The 27,864-nt window shown below is 34.1% G+C and overlaps 2 pseudogenes; one reads left to right on the top strand and one right to left on the bottom strand.

Moving 5' to 3' along the window:
- Positions 1–11,466: 11,466 nt before the first annotated feature.
- LOC116140895 lies at positions 11,467–12,582 on the bottom strand (annotated as a pseudogene).
- A 7,498-nt stretch (positions 12,583–20,080) lies between these two features.
- Positions 20,081–25,243, top strand: LOC116140897 (annotated as a pseudogene).
- The last annotated feature ends 2,621 nt before the right edge of the window (positions 25,244–27,864 follow it).

Genomic DNA, 27,864 nt, shown 5'->3' with positions numbered 1-27,864 from the left:
GAGAATTTTCTAGCGTTTGAAACTGCTAAGGAGATCTGGGATGTAGCCAAGGAGACTTACTCCGACGTCGAGAACACTTCTGAGGTGGCAGAGATTGAAGGGATTATCCATGATCTGCGACAAGGGGATCTTACTGTAACTCAATATTTTAATATTCTTACTCGCAACTGGCATCAACTTGATAGGTATGAGGTTCATAATTGGTCATGTACTACTAATGGATTATTGTACAAAAAGATTGTAGAGAAAAAACGTGTTTACAAGTTTTTGCTAGGTTTGAATAAAAATATTGATGAGGTCCGTGGGAGACTCATGGGAGCAAAGACATCACCTAGTCTCAGAGAAGCTTTCTCTGAAGTTCAACGAGAAGAAAGTAGAAAGAAAGTCATGATGGGATCACTTCAACATTCAAGTGTAGTCGAAAACTCTGCCCTTTTCACTAAGGGAACTCAGTTTGCCCTTTTAGATAATCGTCAGAAAATTAAAGGAGGAAGGCCTTGGTGTGATCATTGCAGAAAACCAGGACATTTTAGGGAAACATGCTGGAAATTACATGGGAAGCCATCTGATTGGAAGCCAGCATGTCAGATGGAGAAAGAAGGCCGAGGAAATCACACCTCCACAGAGGAGCCATCATCACCTGAAGTAAGTCCTTTTAATAAGGAACAAATGGAGATGCTTCAAAAATTATTGTCTCATCTTCTGTCTACTCAGTCACAAACAGATTCGTCTTCAAATCATGTCATTGGTTTTGGAACCCTGGCTCACAAAGGTAATTCTATGAGCATTTTTTCTGTGTATAAGAAACAAGACAAACCCTGGATTATGGACTCAAGAGCATCTGATCATATAACTGGGGATGCAAAGGTTTTTAATACATTTAACTCATGTCCAAATAATTTAACCGTTAGAATAGCAAATGGTTCACTATCAAAGGTTACTAGTACAGGTTCAGTTATGTTATCAAAGGATATTACACTCAATTCTGTTCTTCTTAATCCTAACTTGGACTACAATTTGTTGTCAATTAGTAAACTTACTAAGGAAATGAGGTGTGTTACTAATTTTTTCTCCACTCATTGTGAATTTCAGGATTTGGATTTGGGGAAGACGATTGGCTATGCCGAGGAGTGCTCTAGACTCTATATCTTTAAGGAGTGCCCACTTTCACAAGAACAACCTCAAACGGCAATTAACATTAGTTCTTTTTCAATATTTCGTCAAAATAATGATAGTACTACTATGTTATGGCACTATCATTTAGGTCATCCTAATTTTATGTACCTCAAACGTTTATTTCCTTCGTTATTTAATAAAAATCCAAAATCTATTGAGTGTGAAATCTGTCAATTATCCAAGTATGTCCGATCTCATTTTCCTATTCAACCCTATAAAGCATCTAGACCATTCTCTATGATTCACAACGATATCTGGGGTCCGTCAAAAATAAAAAATGTAACAGGTGCTAGGTGGTTTTTCCCATTCATAGATGATCATACTAGATTAACCTAGGTGTTTCTTATAAAAGACAAATAAGAAACAAGTCAAATCTTTAAAAATTTCAAAAATATGATTCAGACCCAATTCCAGTCACAAATCCAAATCCTAAAGTCTGACAATGCTAGAGATTACTTCAACGTCGTTCTAGGGGAATTCATATCAAAAGAAGGGATAGTTCACTTGAGTTCCTGTGTAGACACCCCACAACAAAACGGAGTCGCTGAAAGGAAAAATAAACATTTGTTAGAGGTAGCTAGGTCGCTAATTTTCTCCACAAATGTACCTAAATTCTTCTGGGGGGGAAGTCATTCTTACAGCAGCATATCTTATCAATAGGATGCCCTCTAGGGTGCTAAAATTTCAAACACCATGTCAAACCCTTCTAAAATCTTTTCCGACTACTTGTCTCATTTCCATTATTCCACCTAAAATTTTTGGATGCTCTGTTTTTGTCCATGTCCATCAACAATATAGAAGTAAACTTGATCCTATGTCACTCAAGTGCATCTTCCTTGGGTATTCAACAAATCAAAAGGGATATAAGTGTTACTCTCCTATCACAAGAAAATTCTGCAATTCAATGGACGTCACTTTTTTTTAGAATCAGCCATACTACCCCAAAACTGATAGTTAACTCAGCTCAGGAATATCAGTTTTGGGACTTTGAGTCATTCCTAGAGTCACCCCATCACCACAAAAAATCACATTCCTCTAGAATCATTTAGTCAGCCTCAACTTTTGAAAACACCGAGTTCATTGTTGATTTGCTAGATACGGAGCACATCCAAGAGGAAACAAAGGAAATAACACTTTCTCAACAAAACCATGAAGCTCAACCAAGTCCTAATCCTCCGAAATTTCAGGTAATAGTTCTGACTTAGATGGTTCTATTGATTTTGAGTTAGAAAATGAGATCTTAAATATGCCCATAGCTTGGAGAAAAAGGGTTCGGTCATGCACTCAACATCCTATTGGAAACTTTATTTCATATGATGGTTTGTCACCTTCTTTTCATGCCTTCACTAGTAGTCTTACAGAGATACAGGTTCCTCGTAATATTCATGAAGCCTTTGAGTGTCCTAAGTGGAAGGTTGTCGTTAATGAAGAGATTCAGGCACTAAGAAAGAATGGAACTTGGGAAACTACTGATCTTCCAAGAGGTAAGAAAACTGTTGGGTGTAAATGGATCTTCACAGTGAAATATAAGGCGGATGGTAGTGTGGATAGCCATAAAGATCGTTTGGTTGCCAAAGGATTCCCAATCCTATGGCATTGACTATTAGGAAACTTTTGCTCTAGTTACCAAGCTCAATATTGTTCGTGTACTTTTATCCTTGGTAGCTAACCTTAATTGGTATTTGCATCAACTAGATGTGAAGAATGTCTTCCTCAATGTTGATCTAGAGGAAGAAGTCTATATGGATATTCCTAATGGGCTTAAGACATCATCTAACTCCAACAAGGTTTGTAGACTTCAAAAATCCTTGTATGGACTCAAACAATCTCTACGGGCATGGTTTGAGAGATTTACTAAAGTAGTAAAAGGTTATGGATATTCCTAGTGTCAATCTGACCATACTCTGTTTGTGAAGCACTTCCCTGAAGGGAAGATGGCCATTATTATTGTTTACGTGGATGACATCATTCTAATAGGTGACCATGAGGAAGAAATTAGACTTCTCAAACAATTCTTGGATAAAGAATTTGAGATCAAGGACCTAGGGAATCTCAAGTACTTCTCGGGGATGGAAATTGGTAGGTCAAGGAAAGGCATCTCTATCTCCCAACTTAAGTATGTTCTGGATTTGTTGAGTGAAACAGGAATGCTTAGTTGTAAAACTGCCGAGACCCTCATGGATCCAACATTCAAGCTTGAAGTTAATGATAGGAGTACTCTTGTCGACAAGGGACGGTATCAACGCCTTGTGGGGAAACTCATCTATCTCTCCCATACTAGACCTGACATCGGTTTCTCCGTCAGTGTAGTCAGCCAGTTCATGAATTACCCGACTAAGAGACGTATGACTGTTGTATACAAAATTCTGAAATATCTCAAGATGACTCCGAGTAAGGGTCTATTCTTCTCAAGAACTTTTAAGAGAAATATCGAAGTTTATTCAGATGTAGATTGGGCAGGATCCATTAAAGATCGACGATCAACTTCTGGATATTATTCTTATGTGTGGGGAAACTTGGTGACTTGGAGAAGCAAGAAGCAATCAGTTGTAGCGCGTAGTAGCACGAAATCAGAATTTCGAGCTATGGCACGGGGAATTTATGAAGGAATTTGGTTACAAAGATTATTGTTAGAATTAAAGGTAACCTTGGAGCATCCTATGGAATTATACTATGATAATCAAGCCGCCATCAGTATAGCCAAGAATCTGGTTCATCGTGATCGAACTAAGCATGTGGAGATAGATCGACATTTTATCAAAGAAAAGATTGAAGAAGGAATTTTTAAGGTTAGCTACACTCCGACAACCGATCAAACTGCAGATATTCTCACAAAAGCTCTTGCTCGAGCCAACTTCGAAGACTTTGTAGAGAAACTTGGTATGATCAACATCTATACATCGGCTTGAGGGGGAGTGTTGAAAGTCAAGCCATTGACTGTGTTTATTTGGTTGTTTTGTTTCCTTGTTATGTATTAGCTAGTGTATCTTATTTTTTAGGAGTTTTTTATTTTCTTAATTATTCTTTTCCTTTTAATTGAATTCCTAATTGTCAAATCTTCTTAATTTATTTTTATTTTTTCCTTTAAAAGAGATTCTTTTCCGGAATTGTCTCACCCTTGTTACCTATTTATTTATGTCTTCTTTATTCAATAAAATAACACAAGAAGATATAGAGTATGTTTTTCCTCCTTCTTCGAGTCTTTATTTTCTACAATCCCATTATGAGTTGGATGATTACATGCCTACCATTTTTAACGCCTAAAGTTTAAATGTTCATTTACAATAGAGAATTTTTGGCTCCGTTTGGTTCATTATTCTGATACTTTTTAGAATAATTGTTTGAAAAAGGTAAAATTGGATGGGTATTACGATATAGGATTTAGAAATTAACAAAAATACCCCTTATGTTTGTTTATTTACTAAACACCTCTATAATAAAATATTAAAAATTAACAAAAACACCCCCAACCCACCCATTAAATACGAACAGTCGGCCACCACCGCCGGAGGGTGGCCGGAGTCGTCGTATCAGCACACGACAGGCTGGATCTGGCCGATTATGTGCCGATATGACCTTTTCCAACTAGATCCACGGTGGATCTAGCTATTGACGGCCAGATCTGGTCGCAAGATACGGCCATCGTTGATGGTCAACAACGGCCATATCTCTTGGCCGTTGTTAATGACTGGCTACGGCCAAAGATCTGGCTGCTGACAGCCAGATCTTTGGCCGTAGATCTGGCATTTTCCAGCCAGATCCACCGTGGATCTGGCCGAAAAAGGCTAGATCGACGCACTACCGGCTAGATTCAGCAGGTAGTGCACCATTATACCAGATTTCAGCCAGCTTCTGACGGTGGTGGCCGGAATTTGGTAAATGTGGTTTGTTGGGGTGTTTTTATCAATTTTTTAAATTTTTTTGGGGGTGTTTTGTTAAATTAACAAATTTAGGGGGTTTAAAATAAATTGAATAATATATAATAATATTTTGAGAATAAGAGAACCAAAGACCAATTTTCTGTTTAACTTTATTGGGAAAACCAGAATAGTATTTTAAAGAGTGTACCAAACAGAGCCTTTGTTATTTCTAAAGCCTTCAAAGAGATTATTGTGATTAATTCTTTAAATAATTATAAATTTATAGAAAAAAGGAGCACATAGAGTCTTACTGTGTTATTGTCTTTCTAATATTTATTTTAAAAACCTAAAGTTTAAATATTTATTAAAGATGGAAAAACTTTATTATTAATATTATTTTTTTTAGGTATTTGAGGTATCCAAGCCTATATTGGAGTATCCTCAAGTAGGGCTACAAACGAACCGAACAGTTCGCGAACAACTCAATATTCGTTAGATAACTGTTCGCGAACAGTTCGATGTTTGTTCGATAATATGTTCGATCGAGTTCGAACATGAGTTGTTCGTTTGATTATGTTCGCGAACATTATACATTCGATTGATCCATCCATTCACAAACAATCTGTTCGATTGTTCGTTCGTTTATGTTCGAAAAACATGGTATGCATTATTTTAATTTATATTTTTTTTTTCTTTTTTATATTATGTTTGCTTTAGTTTGGATGAATTTTTTTTTATGGTAATCAATAATAAAATAATATGATACTTTTGTTTTTCTTATATATATAATATGTTCGGATTTTTTTTTTCCAAATGTCATCAATAATTAAATATATAATTATATAGCATTTTAATTAAAAAGTAATAAATTATTATGATACATAGCATGAAAAATTTAATAACATAATAGATTGTATAATCAAGTGATATATAATATAGTAAATCCAATAACATAATAGCTTCATATTTTTCCAAATGTAGGTTCACATTATATACCATATAGTGACATGTTCACTTCTGTTGGAATCCTTTTAGTTGTGCAGTAATGTCTATACAAAATGCAAATTCCTTTTGTTTGTGTCATGTTTGATATGGAACCAAATTTGTTTTGAACAATTTATTGTTCTATTAAATTTATTTTGAAATTTTATTATTTATGATGTTTAGTTATTTAATTTACTGAGTTTTTAATTGATTGATTTAAATATAAATCTAGATAGAGTTGGTTTATTTTCAAATGTTGGATTAAATGGGTATGAATTATAAATTGTTGTATATTTGTTTTTTTAGGTATAATTCGAAGTTGGTGTATATTTTTTATTCGAACAGGTATTTACAAGTTTCTAACGAGTTATTCGAACAGGTATTTATGAGTTAGTCGATCGATCACGAACTAGTCGTTTTTAATCGAACGAACAGAACAGTCATCCCTGTGTTCGTTCGAGTTCGAACACGAAATCAACACTCCTTCATGCTTATCGAACGAGTTTCGAACGGGGTTGTTTTCTTGTTCGGTTCGATTGCAGTCTATCCTCAAGACCACGGACACCCTACAAACCCAATAGATCAATATAATTGCACAAATATGATAGGTACCTCTCTAGGTCCTAGCGACTCGGCACAAGACCTCTTAAATATAACTTATCTCATAGTGGTTAAAAAGTTTGCTATCGACCACAAGAGGAGAGGTGAACTTATGTTATTTCTGAAGCCTTAGAAATTCATTAGTTTTTTATAATTGTCCATTATAGAAAAAGGGACGAGAGAATATTATGAAGCAAATAATCCTAAATTCCAATGCTCTAAAAATTCCAATAAAAATTCACACAGCCTTAATTTTCAGTGGGCGGGAGGATTAGGCCTTTGAGATTTGATTATTATAATTTACCTTTTTAACATCCTAAAATGGCAATCTTAGTTCACATGTATTTTAAAATGTTTCTTGTGAGGCCGATTTCAAAATTTATTAGTATTATTATCAAATCCAAAATAAACTTTAAAAAGTTTTTACATTTATTATTATATATGATATTTTTGTTAAGAAAATCTATCTTGAATCAAAGGGAGATTCTAAATAAACGAATCATAATTATACAGCCTATAAAAATCTCACATTGGATTCACAAAATCTGGCTACTATACTTTAAATATATAATTAGAAAAATTTATTTGAAATGAAATTAATTAATTGTCATGTATATGGTGTTGAATCTCAATAATTTCAATTTCAATCCTCTGGTGAAATATATGAACAAATTACAGCCATTAATAATGGGTTTAAGTTTAATTATTTACCAAGATTAGTTCTTTGCATTAATCATATTAGAATTTTTTTTTTTTTTTTTTTTTTTTTTTTTTTTTTATGACCAACGTACGAGCTAATTGTGCACACATCAACAATCCTTATGGCCCATTGAACACCCTACCAAGGGTATGTTCCAAGCCCCAAGGCAGCCATAAATATGTGGTAAGTGGCCATAGATGGTTTGAACCTATGAAGTAAATGAAGGGAATAAATATTCTTGACCAATAGGCCAACCCCTTGGAGTTATATCTTTGTCTTTGTTTTTAATACTAGTAATTACTTCTTAAACAAAACTCAAGTGAAGTTTAAACTTATTAGAAATTTAAATATGATCGTCTTAAAATTTTATTCATATTTTCTCTAAATATAATAACGGTTGATAATCATAATCCTATACTTCAATAATGGAGAATATCTAAATTGCCCTTGAGGTTTCGATTTTATATTATTCGATGATAACTTATAAATAGACTCTCATATTTTGAATCGTAAATAATACCTGTTTAACTTTTGCCCTAACTCCGTTATTGTTATTAGGATTACAGGAGTAACTTACCCTATAGCCCATTTTGAAATAGCTTTTCTGCAACCATCCAGGGTTGAGTCTCAAAATTGACAATTTTGTAGAAAAATTTCCAAAACACTTTCTTGTAAGCCAAAGTTACTATTTGCTTCTCCAAAACTAACGGAAACTAACAGAGTTAGGGCAAAGGGGTATTATTGAAACAACTTACACTTTGAGGGTTCATTTGATAAAGTGCAAAAATTGTCATCCAAAATAATTTTGAAAACCTTAGGGTATTATATGATATTCCCCTCATTAATTACCTTTCTAATTATATATATTTGAAAATCTTTATTATTTATTCTATTTTTTCTTAGTCCTTAATTTGGAATAAATTTAAATGGAGACTTTCAATTAAATTTTATTTTTGGCAGACAAGCACAGCACTTTAAAAGTGATGAGTAAATTGGGTAATTCCATTCCATATAACAAAAAATGACCAAAAAATGAAAAATATTGTTATTTTGTATTGTATTAATTCATTTTAGAGTTGTATTGTACTAAAAATTCATATTATGCACTGATTTTACAACCAAAATTTTGGATAAATTGAATGATAACAAATGAATAACTAATTAATAATATTACCATGAATGAATATAGTTTTTATTCTTTTTGTGGAAAAATTTTGGCCAGTGTTTTGATTTCTGGAATTAAGCTACTATAACATTGTTTTGTTGTCATTTTTTAATTAATTAATGGTTTAAATTCATCTTTTCTTAATCTGAAACTGGCCGAGTACTAAATTACCTGCAAATTAAATGTTTTATGTGACCGCATAAATGTAATTTGAATAGGTTTGTTGTCACTTATTAAATTCAGTTAAACCTATTAAGTACCAATATTACCTAACTAATGTTTGAAATTTCTTGAATAAATCAATACAATTTTCAAAGGCATATGTGCTTCATATATAAAATTATTACTATACCATTTCATTATGTCAACCCTACTATATATAATGGGACAACCAATATGGGGATATCGTGTACAGCCTAAATCATTTTTATAGTTGATCCTTTTGGAATGATAATCTGATAAGATAATTCGCAAAAGTTCCTCAAGGCATCGTACTGAGTACAAACCAGATGAAGAATATTTTTTGATGTATTATTTACTTTAATTTGTTTAAATTATTTCTAATTTAAAATCATCCAATCGCACTAAAATACTCATTTATATGAGAGAGTTGTATAATGTATTTGTACATAAACTATTAATGTTTTTTTTTTTTTTTTTAAAAATGTCTTGTTTTTGGACAATTAAAAATAATAATCAAAACATAGTCCAAATTTAAAATTAAATAAAATAAATCAAGACATTCAATATCCCTTGGAGTTTGAATGACCTAATCTTGTTTCTATACATGAAAAATGATAACATTAAACTATGAATCAGCAATACAATTTAAATTAGTATATTTATGTACTATTTCTTAATTACTTTGTCTATATGTTCTACATTTAACACATTTTATATTGAAAAGGATTACATCATTCACATTTTTAACTAGAGTAATGCTACATGTACAAATTAATATACAAATTGATGTACACCTGCATGTTTTACATGACATTGATTTACTAATTTAATTAAAATTACCAATCACATTAAAACACACTAGTTTGTAAAAGTGATTTATATGAAAAGTTTGTATATAAGTTTCTCTTTAAAAAAATACCTTTTTGTATATTTATTTATTTTCTATTTAATCTATACATACATACATACCACCCATTTATACATTTGTCATCTGTCAATGATAACCCATGTAACTCCATGTCCAATATATATAAAAGAATATAGAATACGACAGAAGTATCACGTTCCCTACCACCCATCAATACATGTATACCATATATGAGTATTTCTTCTCTTCTCAGTTCTACCATTAAAAACTTAGGTAGGGACTCTTGTGGTATCATAAGTGTTCTAGTATATACTTAAACCCTTACCATTTATCATCCACCCTTAGCCCTTCTCTCTCAGCCATTTGCCATCTATTTTTTAACTACTTTATACAATCTCTAACCTCATGGATAACCAAAATAATATTGACTGTGATCCCAACATAGTATGAGATGATGGTTTGAGTTGCAGCCTGCATTCCTCTTGGCACGAATTCGAGCTTCCGAATTTTCAAACACTTTCACTCATTCCCCATAATGGAGCTCAAAGGGTCAATACACAAGTTTACCAGAAACCAATGATAAAAACACTACTTATCAGCCCAAGAACTTTATCTCATGCAATTCTACCCCCCTAAAAGATAGGAAATTGCAAAACAAAAGTTCAAGAACCAAAATTTGAGCCTGATGACATAGGAATGATTATACCCATTTGTGTCACCTCGATGATCCAAAAATGAGCAAAACCGAAGCTGAAATTGAAGTCGAAGATGAAGATGATTGTGACGATGAAGATGAAAAGAGAACAAAATCCTTTATGTGTAATGTGAAGTTTGCGAGTGAAACGGCTTGGGAGGGCACATGAGTGCGCATGCAAAGAAGAGAAGATGGAAGTGATGAGAAATGGTGCATGTCGATATTCAAAGCCGATGACCATTAATTTAAGGTTTGATTTATTACATAAAGTCAGGGTTTGAAAAACTTTCAATGAGCCCCCCATTGTGATTGATAAAGGATATCATTTAAAGAAGAAAAACATTTGATGGGTGTCAATTTGCAAGGAATAAAGAAGAGAAGAAATTAGTTTATTTAACTTCGAGTTGTGAAACAATCCTAATTAATTATCTATCAGTATTTTTCCAATATTTATCTTTCTCTTTGTACCAAAAATTATTTTAGTCAAATAAGAATTGAGAAATAATGGTTTTTACTCTAGTTAATCACCTATTTTTGAATAACGAAAGTTGAATTGAATTTTTTTCATTCTATTGTAAGTGAAATTATCAATACATAGTGTATACCAAGAACTCAGTGAAATCTATTCAAACATATTGGGAAAACAATATCTATATTATAGCAATAAATTATATTTTATAAATTATCTAAACATTAAAAAAAATAAAATTAAATTATGTGACTATATACAAAAGCAACAATCATTGTATATGGCTCAATTTTGGGATAACCATTATGTCAAATTAAAAATTACTAACTTAGGCAAGTACACAATTTTTTTTTTAATATTATTGCATTGCTGTATATATCACGTGGGATATTTAAGTTTCTTCTTATTATGAAATTATATTAGAGATTGGTAGTTGGACTAGTTTATCATGAAACCGAAATCAAACGTAGAAGTTTATTAGTTTTGCCCGTGACTAATACGTGGCAATGTTTTAATGGATATCCCACTGTATTAATATAATGAGGCGGGGAGACTGTAAAGATCACACTTACAAGTACACAACATAATAAAAGTTCTAAAACTTAACATTAGGTCCATTACAACTCTCAACAACAAATTTTAGCATACACCTAATACATAATTTTCTTCATCTTTTAGGCATTCCAAACAACCATGAAACCACTGGAAATATTGCTAAGAGTACAACTACCATATACACCTTCATACATTTAACCATCCATAGCCATTTAGATTTTATTACGATACCAGAAAACGCCTTTCGCTGGAGACCCTCGTCGGGCTCGACGTAAAGACACTCTTAGCCTCCCTCCACATTGCCTTGTAAAATGGGTGTGCCATCAAACTGGTAATACTCACCCAATATTGGCTGATTGCTTTGGTTGCCTCCATTGCATGGTAATGTGGCATGTGGAGAAAGATGTGGAGCTACATGTGTATCTGTAAGGTTATGGAAAACCTTATTCACACACCATAACTCTGTCTGCAGTCGCCAAGCCCCCCTGCCAGTCCCACTCCGAAGAGTCGTAGTGTGGCAGAGCCGGATGCGTGTGCTGCAAGTATGTGATCAAGACGAGGAAGCCGTTGACGATAAGCAATGGAACTCCGTAGATGCATACGAGCCAAGCTACTCCTTTAGCATCGCGACCCGGTAGAGAACGTATATCCGGTAAGATGCCAGAGTCGGAAATGTAAATTTGATCCTCTCGCGATCTGATTAGATGGGGCCAGGGGGACCGAAATGGCACGCGAAACGATCATAAGGCCTGCCTGACACATTGAGGTTAGGTACCAAAGGCCATCCAGAGTGAGTGTGACTAAAAGGGTAAGAGCTCTCCCTGGAGGTTGTTCAAGTATTTGGCAACCATGAGGTTTTGGACTTGTTTTTGGGACGAATACCGTCCGGCTCGAGAGACCGGTGTTCGAGTGGTGCGGCGTGACTGTACTTCCACGAGAAGTAAGGGACTAAAAGGGCTGGTGGAATCAGCCCAACAGTAACATCCACCACTGGTAGTCACTAAATGCATGGTGACCACACTCTTGGGCGATAAACCCAGACGCCAGTGAAACACAGCCTGGAAAATCCAGTAAACGGGCCACGCTAAGTAGGGAGGGGATAAAGGAGAGGGAAGTATTGGAGGCATGTAGTAGAAGAGGGACACCAAGATAAGGTCATAAACAACATAGGAGAACGACTGGACGAGGGAGCGTTGGAAGCAGTGAGGAGGAATGGCTTTCTTTTTTGGCTAAGATGAAGGGAGGCTCGTATAAGGTGCACGCTGGACAGGACTTTCTCTCCCTTCCTGCTTACCGTTGGTGGCTGTCATCCGGCCACCAGCTCCCATTGTTTCTTACCTAAAAATCAAATGTCGGTTTAAGTTATCAAGAATTTCTGTTAAATTTGCTGAAAACAACGCCAGTTGTAGTAAATTGAAAGCATAACAATCAAATACACAGAAGGAATGCAAACAATAAATGAATAATGGACCGAAGAAACTGGAAAAAAATAATTATGAATTTCACAATGTAAGGTAAAGGGTCCACTCTAAATTACTAATGCCCGCTATGGGGCTAGAAGATGTCAAGAAATATTAATGCAAATACTTCCATATCCAACTTCGGTCCACCCATATTTAATCACAGGCCAGAGGCCAACCATCTTTCATGCCATATCACAAAATGCCGCAGTACAAGAACACAATACGGTTTGTAATGTTTCGAATTCGACCAAAACAAAATAAAAAAGAAAGGTTTCCGCCGATGATGGGTGGTTATGAGTATTCAGAAAAATAGTGAACAAAATTGATTGACTATGAGTGTGAACACAATTTATGCACAGTATTTCCAAATTAAATTTCACCATGGGCTATGAAAATGAAACACAACTATATGGTACTGAAATCGAAATTAAGCCAAACACAGCTTGTGCCCACATCCAATTAGTTGTCTATCACTTTATCATTTACACGATCATATGAATTGTCAATGAAGGCATGATACTAATGGGAGGCTTAAAAGTAACCATATGATTAGTCCTCGACTTCTGACACGTTTTTAATTGAACACGATTCCATCAAAACCTAACTCAGGTTATTAGGCAACCCGCTTGAAATTCATTTTGACGAATTGGATATAATGGGAATAAATTTGAAATTAAGCAAGAAAAAAAAATATTACTTCTTTTAAAAATAAAAATCAAGTATGGATGGTGAATAAACAGTCATTCAGGTAATTATAAATTATATGCGTCCAGAGAAGATATAAATAAATAAATAACTTTAAAAAGAAAAAAAACAGTTAAATATAGTAATTAAAATAAGTTACAAAATAATAAAAACTAATAAAACAACGTTAAACCAGGAAAATGTTGGGAAAAGAATACATGGTAATAATGAATTATTTAAAGAAAAAACAGAAACTGCGATAATCAGGGAAATACTCATAACAACCTGAAATGACTTCTTCTCCAAATATCTCACCAGCAAACACTTCCTTATTGTAAGCAAAAACCACAAACCATCATCCTCTTCATCGTTTGATGATTTGACTTATTTAAAAAAAAAAAAAAAAAAGTAACCTTGAAAGGCCATTTTGGATATGAATCCATCAAAACACGAGTCAAGTTGTGTCACTCACGAGTGATTGTACATCGTTTTCATAATCATAAATTCTCGAATTCGTTTAGCGAACCCAATTTTAAACTCAAACCGTCAAACTCGAATTCGACGCGAGCTAAATTTATCTATAAAACTTATGGAAAATACATAATATTTATGAGTTTAATGGAAATTCTCATATGCGTATTTGAAAATACTTTTTGTCATAATTTTTAACCAAAAAAAAGAGAGAGAGGAGCACGCAAAGAGAAGAACACACATTGCACTACAAAGATCTAGACATGCATGATGAGAAGAGGAAGAAGTACCTGAAGGAAAAAAAGTGCTGTTTCTGGAAGCACTTCGGGGAGAGAAGAATCACTTCTCTCTTTCTTCCTTTTCTCCTTTCTTTGAGTTTTAATTTCTTCTCTCTTTTGAGTTGGCTGGTGCTCTTCACAAATGGCTTCTGTATTTAAGCACACAAGTGAAGATGGGTCGGTCGCATCTGCATGTGCGGATACGTGGAGGGTTTTCATTGGGCCGTTGACAGGTGAAGGATGAGGATTACCATCGATTGATCGGCAATTAAGTAACCTAGAGAACGGTCTTGATCTTGCTTGTGTAGGTGACGTTTGTAGGTGATGAAAAAAATTTTGGTCTTAATTACCAAATTGACCCTCTGGGTTATTCGTTTAATAAGTTAAAAATAATCCTAATTTAGACTGAAAAATCAAATAAAACGTAAGAAAATTAAAGACCGAATTGACTGAATTTGTAAATAACAAATTGGTGACTTTCATATAATTCTAACAAAACTTATTAATTTCATCAAAGTATAAAATTGTCAATGAACGGTGATTATCATGCTTGATCACAGAACGTGTACACGATAATATCTCTCAAATTACCAAAATAGCCTTGCAGGGATCTTGTTTGGCTCTGACACAAACAGAAAAGTTGGGTACACTCGTCAAAGACTCTTTCATGTAAATGGCAGCCGGCAGAGAGTGAATTAATGGAGAGGTCAGGTGACTGTCACGTGACTTGCCTTGGTTATCGTCTTCTCGACTCTCGAGGCCAGCAGCTTGGAATATCTCATCTTCATGGGAGGGAATATCTTCTATAATTAAGATTAAAAATATTTGTTTTGAAAAGTCTTTTTGTGTTTCGTTGGAGCCTTAAATGGAAGAGATTCATTGATATTATCGAACATTATTTAACCCATCGTAGTATCATAAAAAAATGTACTATAAAAATGTATTTTAAATTTTAATTAGGGGCTTACAAAAAGTTTGAAAGGAGACGTGACATACGGTAGCACCGATCAATTATAAATGAAAATAAATTGAAAAAAGAAACACCGATGTTTTGGACCAAAATTGTACACTGAATATTTTTATAGTACATTTTTTATGATACTACGATGGGTTAAGTCAACGAATAAATGTTCGATAATATCAATGCAACTATTCCATTTAAGGCTTCAACAAAATACAAAAAAACTATTTATTTTTTATTCGTAAAAATTCACGAATGAACGATCATCCATCAAATATGGACGATGTTCATCAATAACATATCTATTAAATCAGACGAGTCATATATCATGTTAACAAATATTTTACGAATAAACAGTCGTTCATCAAATATGGACGACTGTCCATTGTTATTGAATAGTTGTTCATTTGAAATAGACTCATGTCTATATTATATGGACGATCGTCCACCTAGAATGGACGTCCGTTCATAGTTTAAACTAAAAAAATTTGACCTAAATTATTTATAGACACCCGTCCTGGACGATTGTCCTCATAAGAGGATGGGCGTCTATCTTTTAATATTGAAAATTTTTAAATTTTAAATTTATTTAATGAATCCTAATTGAGTTATTAGTGCCTTATTCTTATGACACTTGTCCAATTATTTTGAATATAGACAAAAATTTAATGCCTTATTCTTATGGCACTTGTCCAATTACTTTGAATATGGACAAAAATTTAATGAAGATGGCGACATTTACTTCTTGGATTGAGACTTAAATGTTGTAAAAAAATTTAAATCAAACAATGGATAGGATGGACGCCTGTCCATTGAATTAATTTTTTTTTTATTTTAAATAATGGACGGGCGTCCATTCTAGGTGAACGCACATCCATAGTAAATGAACTCCCATCTATATTATATGAACGGGAGTCTATTATTATTTTCTCATGGACGGGCGTCCATTATAACTGAACGACCGTCCAATAATCACGGACGCCCATTATTTTGCTTTTAAAATCTTTTAGACGAGCGTCCATCTTATATGGATGAACGTCCATAGTAAATAGACACCTGTCCATATAAGATGGACGAGCGTCTATTATTTTTCTTTTAAAATTTTTTGGAAGGGTATCTATCTTATATGAACGTCTGTCCATATAATATGAACGGGAGTCCATTAAATATGAGCGGGTGTCCATAAATGTTAGACGACCGTTCATTCACGAAAGACTCTAGCGTGGTCGCATCTAACTGATTGCTATGTCATTCCGTACAAAATTTCGGTGTAAAATTTTGGTGTTCGTAGCATTACTCAAATAAATTTCACATTATAGGATGTGTTTATTTTAGTATTTTGAGTAGTATTTTTAAAATATTATTAGTAGGTAAAATTAGGTGATTATTACGAGGTAAAATTTAACAAAAAAACCTCGTAGATTTGCTCATTTAACTAAACACTCTAATATATAAAAATTTTGTAAAATGACAAAAACACCCCCATCCACCCACAGTTGTCAGATTCCTGTCACCACCGTCGGAATCTGGTCAAAATATGGCGTTAGGCGCACGATCGACCAGATTTGGCCAGTCGTGTGCCGATCTGGCTGTCGTTGACAGCTAGATCAACGCATTACAAGCTAGTTCTGACCAGTAGTGCGCTGTTGTGACAAATTCCGGCCACCACCGATGGTGGTTGCCGGAATTTGGCAACTATGGGTGGGTGGGGGTGTTTTTATAAATTTATAATTTTTTTGTTGGGGGTGTTTTTGTTAATTAACAAACCTAGGGGGTTTAAATAGTTTCTTAATTTAGGATATGATTTTGAAAATAGGAAAACGACCACGCATTTGTATTTGGAATAGGAACAAGATAGTGGTGAAATAACGAAACAAATGCAGCCATAATAATTTATAATTTTTTTAGTTCCCGTCTGAACTTGTCTCTGCATATTACATAGTAATAATTATCTGTATATTATAAAAAATATATATTATGTTATATTAAAGGTTTAAGATAAAATAAAATATTTATCTAAAGTTGTTTGGGATAATAATTTATACTTTAAAGTTGTTACCACATCTTTGAACAATTTATGCTTTAAAATTGTTTCCATATCTTTTAACTTACGAGTACGTAATAGTTCGTCAACATACACAACTTGTTACTCAATTGAATGATTGAGGAAGATATTAATATTCATTCAATTAGTGTATATTTTAACTTTATACCACTTGCACTAAGGATAACTAAGTCCAAGTAATAATTTTTGTAACTACAACTTTATAAAGTTATAACCTTTTTCTAGTAATAAAAGTAGTGTGATCCTACTATTATGACTATAAAAAGGTTATGTTTATTAGTTTGGTATATAAATTAATAATATATGTATGTTCAAATTATGGTGTTGATATAGAAATTTACACCAACGAGAGTATTTCAATTGACTCTGTCGGAACCGGAATAGATGTGCGCGTGATTTAATGAAAAACAGCAATTGAATAATTAAAGAAAAAAATACAAGTAATGCCAAGAGACAATTTTTAAAGTGGTTCAGCAAGTTTGAATCTTGAGCCTACGTCCACTGTTCTTGTATTTGCTGTGAGAGCTTACAATATGAGTTCTATGAGAATTTTCTAACCCATTTTTAATCATTTGAGGGGGGTTTATATATAATGTTTATATATAATGTTTATACAAAGGAAATAATGAAAATAAAGGGATTACAATTCATTTGAAATGCAACTATGATATTCTTGCGATTGAGCGCTGTGACTGCGTAAAGATTACTGTTAATCTGATTCCTCCTGAGATATCTGGGATCTGAAGTTATTTGGGAATTGGTTGAACAATCGCATGGATTGTGCGCAACTAGTTTGTGCCGGGTCGAGCTAGAGCTCGACGAGTTTACGCTGGGTTGGACAATCATTAGAGTCGAGCTGGTTCTGAATTGAGCTACATCCTCGCGGTAGCCCAAGCTTGGTGGAAAAATCACACACAACATATGGTAATTGTTTTACAGAAATTTGTCTTCTATGAATTGATTATAAAACCAACTGATCATAAGATGTAAAACAATATGGTCATTTAGTCTAAAGGAGGGTTGTAGATGTAGAGAGAATTTTGAGTTTAGGAAGAAGAGAAGTATTGAAAAGGAAGTAGAGGATTATTATTATTCACCGCCAAAATAAAAAATGACACCCCTTATAAATAGAGTCTCATCTATAAGCAATCCTTCTTACTTTAGGAAATAAAATCAAACATTCTATTTACGCCAATCACATAGGAAATTAAAAATAAATCATCCTCTAATTAGTCTTCGATCTTCCCTTTAATCGAACAATCTCTTGCTAGTTAATTATGTATATAACCATTGTCGGGAAACTCTAAATACACGTGTATCATAAATATTATCGGAAAGGTATACAAATAACGTGATGTGTTTGTTCTACTGAATTGTTTATCAAACTAGATATATCTATATATAGTATAAAACATCCAATATCAATTAGTTTTAGTTGTCAAATAATACTTCCAATTGGATACATTAACGAAACCTACAATTTATCTCCAACAAGAAATTTATTTTAGTTGATTGACAAGTACAAGCAACTATTAACGCAAAATAAAGAAAGAAAATTCTGAGATGAATTTAGAAATTTTAGAAATAATAGAGAAGAAGACAATGACAATTTTTATAGTAAAGACAAAGGCATACCCAGTTATAATTCAATTGGACATAGAAGGCAATGGAGAAAGGTATTTAAAAATAAAACTACTTAAACTGGGGTTTAAAGAGAGGCAAGTGATTAACAATTTCAAATTAACCACATATTTTGACTTTTCTAAATAGATACGATTAGGAGAAGATTAACAATTTCAAAAATTAAACTACTTAAATTGGGGTTTAAAGAGAAAGTTGACTTCTCTCTCTCTCTCCCGTCACTTTCTTCTCACTTTCCCCTTCTTACGAACTTTCTTTTCCTTCCTCTTTTCTTCGTCTCCTCTTCTCTTTCTTATTCCTTCTGCTCCCCCTACTTCACTTGACAGCAAGAAGTCTGTTGTCACAATCTGGCCAATGAGGTCAAATCAGACGGCCACTTCTCTTCCCCTCCCGCGTACTTCCTTCACTTTAACAAAGAATGAAACCAAATTAGAGAGCCGAAAACCATGGTCCAATGATGAAACTAAAATAGGGATTTAGAATTAGGTTTTACCATTGGGGAATAGTTACCAATTTTGTCCCAAAACCTGTTGGACCGGGTTGCTACAATGACACTGGTCCAATTGCGGGTCATGTCGGGTGAATTCATATCCCTGATTTTCACCTTGACCACCTGTCTCACCCAGTCGGTTCAATTTGTTCGACGGGTCAGGTTGGTTTTTAAAACATTGCCAAATACCATAATCTATTCTTATTGAACGACATTAAAAATTAACAGAATTAGAAATAATAACGGTTGTCAATTGACAATTTTATTAAAAATTTAGAATATTTCTATTAATTATAAGAATAAAAAGAATGGATTATAGGTATTTTAGCCTTTTGCAAAAATTTCTTCAAAGAAATATAACTGATAATGCACCTAATTTTACTTTCAGATTCCATTAGACTAAGATAGGTTAAATTTTAAGTAATTTTTGCCATTCTCGTTAATTAATTTCTGCTTATATCCCCTTAGTAGCCTACAAGGGCATAGACACCACGAATAAGTTAGGGGGTAAATATAATATTAAACATAGGGTGTTTTAATTACGCTAAAGGTCAAAGGAGACAGCAAAATTAGCCAAATAGTCAAAACCCCAAAAATCAAAACCTAGGGTTTTGTTTCGTTCTCTCCTCAGTCCCCCCTCTCTTATTCTTTTTCGTTTCTCTGGTCGTTTTCTTCAATTCAGTTTAATTTCGAATCGTATTTCATTGTCTTGTTTCGAATTCGATTGGTGGATCTTAATTGCATTGGCTGTGAGTTGTTTAGCTATCATCAAAATGGGCGCCAAGGCAAAGGTTCTTTTTTTTTTTTCTTTTAATTATTATTATGTTTTCATCTTCGTAATTTAGGATTGCTTTGTGAGTTTCTTGATGTTTTTATAGGTGCTGTGAATTCTGAATTCAATTATGTGTTTGGTGATCTCAGTGAGGAGCGTAGACTATGAAAGTGATGAAATGGAAGAAGAAGAATAGAGGAAGTGGAAGAAGAAGAAGACGAGGAAGAGGATTTGAAGATTAGAAGCAGAATATGATGATGGTGATGATGATGAAACAAGTGAACCGGTATTGAAATCTCGGAAAAAATCGCAAAGGAACATAAGGATCAATTACAAAGGCTTCAGGAGAAGGTTAGAATTTTTTTTTTTCTTTTTTTTAAACTCTTCAATTGTTTGTTTCTAATGGCAATTGATTATGAATTATTTGAAATGTTTTCTACTAATTGTTAAATGGTGGGTGGTACTTTTTTGAGCCATTTCTGAAGGACATCTTTGTTTTGTGTTCTGGATAGAGCATATTGTAATGGGGGATTGTAGGCTGCATAGTAGTTGAGAGTAAGGTTTAGGAACTGAATGCTGTTATGGGTCAATATATTGTGGTGTGCAGAATGATTTTTGTCTTGTTGTTGGTTGGATAGAGTCACTATCGTGTGGCAGTGGCTATTAGCTGTATTTTTGCTGGAAATGTTTCTCTTTAGCTACTGCAATATAGGAAAATTTTTGAAGTGGGGTTTAGGTTTTACGGTGGAGTCATTGTAGTTATGTTTTTTCAATAGCAAGATGGATTTAGTTTTACAAATCTGATAACTATGATGGATATGACTTTCTTATTTAATGCAATTAAATAAAAGCCAAAGCATTCAATTGTGAAAACTGAAGTAGGGAATTATTAGTTGAGTTTGTGGAATTTGACTGCATTTGGCTGCCATTGTAGGTTTACTGATCTTCTTGACAAATGTTTTCTGCAGGACCCAGAGTTCTTTAAGTTTCTACAACACGATAAGGAGCTTCTAGATTTGATGACGAGGATATTGAGTGAGTCTGTGGATTATGTTCAAGTTTCTAATAGATTTAGCATGTGCGAAATTGATGGATGCATGAAATTTGTTGCAATGCTCTGCAGGATGATGACATAGAAAATGCAGAAATGCAAGTAGATGAGGAAATTGATGGGCATGGTGTGGAAGAGAGAAGAGAGAAGAGAAACCATCTAAAAAAGTTATAACTACTGCAATGGTTGATTCTTGGTGTGTTTCAATTAAAGAAAATGGACAGTTAGGTGCTGTTCGTTCTCTTATGAGAGCTTTTAGGATTGCATGTCACTACGGTGATGATGCGGAGATGATTCATCCACGAAGTTTAGTATCATGTCTAGTAGTGTCTTTAATAAAATAATGTTATTGTACTGAGTGAAATGGATGGAATTCTTAGAAAGTTGTTGAAACTCCCCTCTTCTGGTGGAAAGAAAGAGACCATAACAGATCTGATGCACACACCACAATGGAAGAAACACAATTATTTAGTGAAGTCGTATCTTGGAATTCTCTACATGTTTTAAATCAAATGACTGACACAGAAATGATATCATTTACTTTACCGCGTCTCAAATATTCATCGTTATTCTTGGCTGCGTTTCAAGCCTTTTAAGGAAATATGTTAAGGTATGTAAAAGTTGTAAATTTTTATGTTTTCTTTGAGGTTCTTGTCTGTGCAGTTGTATGATTAATGTGAGATCTTTATATGCTGGTCTATTTCAATATTACAATTCTGCATGTGCAGCTTGCTTTAAAGGTTTGAAATTACCAATATATGGTCTACATGATCCACTAGATGACTTAAGTTTTTGGGTTGAATCTGTCAATATGGTATTTGAGCCTGTATGGTGTGTTGTGTGTGGTGTGACAAACTGAAAATCAGATGTATGACCCTCATAAGAGGGGCTATATGTTGTATAGTGGTTGTGGAATAATTTGACATGGCTAATTATTGAGTAATTGGGTTTCTTATCTCATAATGCCCTTTTTTTTGTCTTTAAATTTGTCAATGCATACGTTTATGTTTAGATTTGATTATGTTGGGCTAAGGTGAAGTCTTTTAGTTTGTGTGACAGAATTAGAGTATGCCTAAGTGGGCCATTATTGAAATGCACTTAATATGTACAGGTTTGCCTCACTGTTGTAGATTTTGGTCGATTACTTTTTTCATTCTTTTTTTTATTAGATTTTTCTTTCAATATAAGTGAGGGATAATATCTTATTCTGATTCTCTCCAGGTTGCACTTCATTTTTGGGGTACAGGAGGGGTGCACTCCCTGTGGTTTCTTTCTGTTTCTGAGAGATATATGCATTCGGTTGGGATCTGATTGTTTGGATGACTGCTTCAAGGGGATATACAAAGCTTATATACTGAACTGTCACTTCATAAATGCAGTAAAATTACAGCATCTCCAGTTTCTTAGTAATTGTGTTGTAGAACTTCTTGGGGTGGATCTTCCAACTGCATATCAGCATGCCTTTGTTTTCATCCGGCAGTTGGCAATGATTTACGGGATGCATTTAATGTTAAACGAAGGTATTATTTTTATTTTCTTTTGTTTCCTTTTTAAAAATTATTGCTTCACTATTTCCTTTGCACTTAAGTTGTTGATTAACCTAAATTATTTGGTATTATGGTATATTTTGTGCTTCTCATCTGTTCTGTGATGGTTGAAATATTTGCTATTTATTTTATCCCTTCAATTTGGCATATGTGATCTGCTAGGTCTCCAATCTTACTACCTTAGTCTATTGGTGATTGGAACAATTTTTCAAAATATGGCTAGATGCTGTACAATTTTGCACTGATTGACTAAGAATGGTGCATTGTGCATTACCTTGTTGCTGGCTGGCCAATTTCTTCACCTTCCTTAAAACTATTTTTTTCACTGGAGGCTCTCTCTGTGTAGGAAGCATTCCGAAAGTTTATGAGTGGAAATTCATGAACTGCCTTGAGCTCTGGACTGGAGCTATCTGTGCCTATACTCAGAAGAGATTTCAAGCCCTCGCTTATCCATTGACCCAAATAATTTCTGGGGTTGCTCGTTTAGTTCCAACCGCTCGATACTTTCCCCTTAGATTGAGGTGTGTTAAATGCTTAACCGCATTGCTGCTTCTACCGGTGCTTTTATACCTGTTTCCATGCTCTTTTGGATATGCTAGAGATGAAAGAACTGAATAGGACCCCCGCTGGAGGTATTGGCAAAGCTGTGGATTTGCGCACTGTACTCAAGGTATTTTAAGCATGGAATCTCACTGTGTAAATTTACCGTTGCAGCATAATTGTTTCTTTATATGACTGGAGGGTATCTATGGCAGGTAAGCAAGCCAATTGTGAAGACACGAGCATTTCAAGAGGCATCTGTTTTCTCTGTTGTTGAAGAGCTTGCTGAACATTTAGCCCAATGGAGCTATTCTGTTGCTTTCTTTGAGTTGTCATTTATTCCAGCTGTGCGGTTGCGTACTTTTGCAAAACTACCAAAGTTGAAAGATTCCGAAAAGAAATGAGGCAACTTATTCGTCAGGTATATTCTTTAGAGTAATGATCAAGACGTGCTTTGCAGAGCCTGAAATAATGAGTAATGATCCAGACGTGCTTTGCAGAGTAGAATGGATCGTGGAAATAATGTTAAAAGAAATAAAGAAAACTCATTCTGTTGAACTGTTTCAGGTTTCATGTATAAATAATCCATCTACGTGTACCAGAGCTTGTGTGGTGTTCTATTAATATTTTTGATCTTTCACTTTCCAGATTGAAGCTAATTCTGAGTTTACAAATGAAAGGCGTATGTCAATCACTTTTCAACCAAATGATCCAGCAGCTCTATCATTTCTTGAGGTTTGCTGATTCTTGGTTCTTTTTTTAGTTGTGTACTCATTTTATTTCAATATAGAATTATGGATAATATATTAGAGTAGCCATAATATAATATATTAGAGTAGCCATAATATGGGATGTATATCTTTGTGTATTATGTGGTCAATGAGTAGATGATATTAAGAAAGTGAACTCAGAAGCTAATTGATTAGTGCTTAGCCAGCTGCATATTGGCCTTGGGGCTGTGTACTTGATGTTAATGTTTCCGATCTATCTTCCCTATCTCACAAATGCTTCCATTTTGCTTCACTTTATATCACTGGGAGAAACTGATGGATTGCATTTTGTCATAGGATGAGAAAAAGTCAGGGTCTAGCCCACTGTCACAATATGTTGCAACTCTACGTCTGAGAACAAAACAAAGACATGATTCATTGCTGGAGTCCAGGTTTTCCATCGTCCTTGTTGTGTGCCTTTATATATATATACATTGCCATGTTAAGAATTGTCACCTTATAATGCTCTTATCATTTACAGTGTTCTAGTGGGTGAGAACTCTTCCGTCTTTGGTGGTAAGAAAATACCTGATAGTGATGAAGAAGAAGAAGAAGAAGATTATGCCAGGAATGGGAAGGGTGTTGCTGTTTTCAGTTCATCCTGGTTACCTGGAAGCGCTTCAAAGTATGTTTATCAGATTTTCACACTTCTTTGTCTCTATTTTCTTGCTTCCTGTAGTCCACTATGGGCGCTGTCTTTTTATTTTTATTTTTATTTTTTGCAGAGATAAGTCTCCTAAAGAGGAGAAGAAGAAGAAGAAAAAGATTCAGGAAGAGGTAGCAGTGGATGAAGATGTTGTCGAGGACTTGGTACTTAGTTCCGATGAAGACGAGTCTGTAAGTGATGCCCCATCCGATGAAGACAGATCCATGGGTGAAGACTCCCAGTCTGATGGTGAAGATGAAAACTCAAAACCTGTAGCAGCTCCAAGAGGACAGTCCAATAAGCAGAAACCTGCAAACTTGTCGAAGAAAAACAAGCGGAATCCTTCAAACATGTCGAAGAAAAATGTACAATCTCGCGGAAAGACGTTGAAAAAGAGAAAGAGATCAGGTTAGAAAATATCATATGGCCAATGTATTTAATTCTTCATTATATATGTAATTCTACTTCCCAGGAATTTTTGTTAAACATATTTAGAAGTTTGAGCTTCTTCAAATCAAATTTTGTGAAGCTGAGCACAAAAATGGCTGCCTAAAATTTTGTATGAGAAAATTTGAATTGGTTAGTATAGTGTGGAAAGATTAATTTTTAACTTTGCATATAAACCCAGTTGAGTTAAATGCATAATTAGTACAATAATAATAAAGTGAAATTATAGATAAATGGCTTGATAATTATATAATGATCTTATTGGTTTACATGATGAAAGTATTTGTCTAGATTGTTATTATAAATATATCTAGAATTTTCTGGGGCACAATTACAAAGCCTTTAATAATATACATGGGCTATTTAAGTGGGCCAAGGTTTATAGAGAAGGGTTTTGTCTCTAAATCATGGGTTTAAAGCTCTGAATGATCCTCATGGGTCATATAAGTGGCCCAAGGTTTGCAAGGAAGGGATTTTTAAATTTTTTTTTTTTTTGTAAATGAAAAATGACAAATTAATTATATTTACACTTCCTACTGTCAACTTTTGGTGATAAAGTTAATGGAGGGGCAAAATAGAACTTTGATGTTAAAATACAGAATTATAAATCAAATATTTCAGAATAATAAAGAAATTTGGAAAAAGTCTTAAAAAATAAAATATATTAAGATCTTGGTAACAATCATTCTTAGATCGTCTGAATCATTGATCTATTTTTTCATTTTTTATTTTTCAATTTACAATATATATATATATATATTAAGGTATATTTAAAAAAAAAAAAAATTCAGTTTTTATATTTTTATTTTACAAAATGTTTTAGTTTTTTATTTGGTATTTATTCATTTTTAGAAAAAAATAATTAAAAATTATGCTTCAATTTTTAAACTTTTTTAGTTTACAAATAATATGTTAAAAGTAAATAATTGTAATTTTTTTTTTTTTAAATAAATTGTTTTGAATGAAATACAAGTAAGTTAGTGGATGTAACACAAGTTTTTATATTTGAGGGGGTGTGAGGGAACTTTTCAATTAACGGAGCCCCTAATGGAACTTAATGAAGTGGTATGTCCTTAGAACAAAAATGCTATATCCACCGAACAATTGCACCGAAACACATAGAGGCCGTCACGTTGGACGATTGAATACTCACATAAATGGACGACCGTCCAACGGTTTCGGATGACCGTCCATACATCCTGGACGGTCGTTCATAGAGGAATGGACGACTGTCCATAAAAGTTGTTTTGTTTTAAAAAAAAAAAAAAAAAAGAATGGACTCCCTTCCAAAATCTATGGACGGGCGTCCAGTTAATATGGACGGCCGTCCATCCTATAGGGACGACCGTCCTGAAATGATGGACTGCCGTCCATTGTTTTTGAATTTTTTTTTTTTATATAAATAGTTTTAAAATATAACGGGGATGGCAGTCCATCTGTTGTGGACGGTCGTCCATCTTTTAGGGATGGCAGTCCACACTAGATGGACTGTAGTCCCCAGTTTGTGAAATTTACTTTTTTAAAAATTATTTTAAACAACAATGTACATATGGACGCCAGTCCATGTACTTTGGACGACCGTTTCTTGTGTATGGACGCTAGAGGTGGAACAAATGGGCCTGGTTAGGCGAGTCAACCCTAACCCGGTCCGTAATGAAGAGGGTTAAACCCGGACAGCCAATAAGGCGGGCCGGGTTGAACCTAACTCGGCAGCAACCCTCGGGTGGGCCGGGTTGCAAAATGACAACCCGCCGACCCGTGGGTTGCTGTTTTGTCCTTTCTAAAGAAAGGATCGCCAACCTGCGGGTTGGCTGTTGTCAACTCGGCGGGTTGGCTGTTACACACCAACGGCCAACCTGCCGGGTTGACCCGCGGGTTGGCCGAAAAAAAATAAAAATAAATTGAATTTTTTTTTTTGTTTTTTCAAATTACCCTTTTACCCTTGAAATATAGCCGTTTTATAGCCGTTGCAGGAGTCTTTTTCATCATTTTCTTTTCCCATTTTTTTTCTATAAATTGGCCGTAAACTCTCACATTTTTCTCACAACTCAAATTCTCTCATTCTCTCATATTCTCTAATTTTTAATCTCTCAAATCTCAATTATTCATTTATTCTCTTAATCTCTTTGTTATCAATTTGCTCGTATTTTAATTTTTATTAGTTTTTGCAATTCATATTTCCAATTTTCCAATTTTCCAAATTCCAAATTCCAATTCTCTTTCTTTAATTTTTATTTCTTCTACATCAATTTTTTTTTTTCAACTACAATGGATAGATATTTCTCTCCCATCAATTACAATGATGAAGAAAACTACTATCCTAGTCCTAGTTCGCTAATTTTGCTAACATAAATGCAGAAAAGGATTCAAATAGTCACGCTTTCCCATTCTCAGAATCCGATACACCTCAAAATATGCCCCGATTCTAATAGCTCCCGGTGGTTCTAGAAGTCGTCCTCGTCCAACTTTATCTCAAGCTGATGCGGGTTCATCAACTGCCATCGAAACCGAAGACAGACACACATCAGACGTTTGGGCGTATTTCAACAAGTTTTACGAGACAGAAAATGGCGTTCAAGTCAAGAACGCGAGATGCAAATACTGTGGAAATATTTATAAAGTTGATTCAGGTAATGGTACTAGTACTTTAAAAAGACATGCTAATAAACATATTAATCAACATGGAAATAAAGAAAGCAATCAAACTCAAATAACTAATATGGGTACTACTTGGCGTTATAATTCTGATGTATATAGAAAATAGTTAGCTTCATATATTGCTGT

Source organism: Pistacia vera, unplaced genomic scaffold (assembly GCF_008641045.1).
Source record: "Pistacia vera cultivar Batoury unplaced genomic scaffold, PisVer_v2 Contig385, whole genome shotgun sequence".
Lineage (NCBI taxonomy): Eukaryota > Viridiplantae > Streptophyta > Magnoliopsida > Sapindales > Anacardiaceae > Pistacia > Pistacia vera.
Note: the sequence above shows the minus strand (reverse complement) of the source record. Positions and strands in the feature narration are given on the sequence as shown.